This window comes from Lolium rigidum, chromosome 6 (genome assembly GCF_022539505.1).
Source record: "Lolium rigidum isolate FL_2022 chromosome 6, APGP_CSIRO_Lrig_0.1, whole genome shotgun sequence".
Taxonomy (NCBI): Eukaryota; Viridiplantae; Streptophyta; class Magnoliopsida; order Poales; family Poaceae; genus Lolium; species Lolium rigidum.
Window position 1 is genome coordinate 328,059,433 of NC_061513.1, and position 1,610 is coordinate 328,061,042.

The window sequence follows — 1,610 nt, forward strand, 5'->3', positions numbered from 1 at the left end:
ATGGGGAATTATCCATGTGTAGCACAATCTTTACAATAATTGTTAGCCCAAGTATATTATTGTTTGTGTGTGTTTTCCATCTATTTTTTATGCTCTTTTATCCCCGTATATGTAAGCTTAATTTTTTCTTGTTGTGACGAACCTTAGGATAAATTAGTAGATACAGATTAAATAATAACAATATGTACATCATTCAATATATACATCTCATGATTTGAGTTTATTGTGCATGATTTTGCAAAAATAAATTTGTCATACTTTAACAAAACAGATTATTTGTAATCATTATTTGTCATAATCTATGATTTATTAATTGATATTATGGTTTAATTATTTATTCTTCTTTCAAATGCTCGGTAACAATCGTACTGCAAACATTAGGCATAAATACGAAATAGCTAATCTCTTTGCTCCGTTTGCGGCTCGTTTGTGCGAACATGGTATCCAACGCCCGGGGATCTCCCGTGAAGGCATTGATTGTTGAGGACATTCGAGTTTGTGCCTTCGTTCTCTCTGCGATGTTACGCATGTTTAACTCGCGAGATTGTTGTGGCTAATAATGGGAAAGAAGCTCTGGATTTTTTCCTTGAAGGGAAGAAGTTTGACATTGTTTTGTGTGATAAGAACATGCCCATAATGTCCGGACACTGAGGTATTTTAACTAGTTTCCCATTTATTTATTTTCGTATGAATAATATGTATCTTTTTGCCCGAATATTACTGGTCACTTTAGAAAAACATCTTCTACCTTATAGGCGGTTAAGAAGATCCGTGCTCGCGGGAGAAACCGATGTGATGATTGTTGGGGTGTCGACTGATGAGAATGCCATGGAGGCGTTCATGAGTGCTGGTGCCGATGTGTTTGTGGACAAACCAATGAAAATCGAGACTCTCGGGACTATGATTCAGGAGGTGATGAACAAGAAGAACGCCATGATCTAAGGGCAATCTAGCTTGCTGGAGACAAGGAGAAAATAAAATTATAAAGTTGTATATGTATGAGCATGTCTCCATTGTTGTGGGTTTGATTAATTTCGAGGTTCATGTTACAGGCCTTAATTAGCCAGGAAAATAAGAGATGCAACATACAATTGGATGGGAATCATGCATGTAGCTATTTTAATTTCAATCCCGTCGTTAATCCATACTTCATTGTGTGAGACACTAGTACATACCGGGATTTTTCAGCCCCCCTACCCAATCTCACACAGATGGGCTGATCCATGTGCTTTGCAAAAGACCACTTTTGATCACGGAAAGAATCAGATGCAGGTGATCCATGGAATCGAGGAAATCACACACGATTCGTATAATACGACCATGTAAGATATACTACACGCATTTAGGTTTTAGTAAATGTGTGTATTCAGTGTAAACTATGGACATGGTTCAGTAAGGTTTCATCTTCCTTCTTGTTGTTCTTATCGTTTTGCAACTTTCTTGCCTTCCCCAGCGCATGTATAAATACTATGAGTGGCGGCGACAGTTCCGAAAAACCCATATTTACAAACGATGTGCCCTGCCGCCACTTCATGGTCCCCAATGAGACTCCTTACTCGAGCAAACTGACCACATCGGCACTCCCTAGCTAGCACCAACAGAGGTGGAAG

At 38.7% G+C, this 1,610-nt stretch overlaps 1 pseudogene; it reads left to right on the forward strand.

The window, feature by feature from the left end:
- The first annotated feature begins 437 nt into the window (after nucleotides 1–437).
- Nucleotides 438–942, forward strand: LOC124664755 (annotated as a pseudogene).
- The last annotated feature ends 668 nt before the right edge of the window (nucleotides 943–1,610 follow it).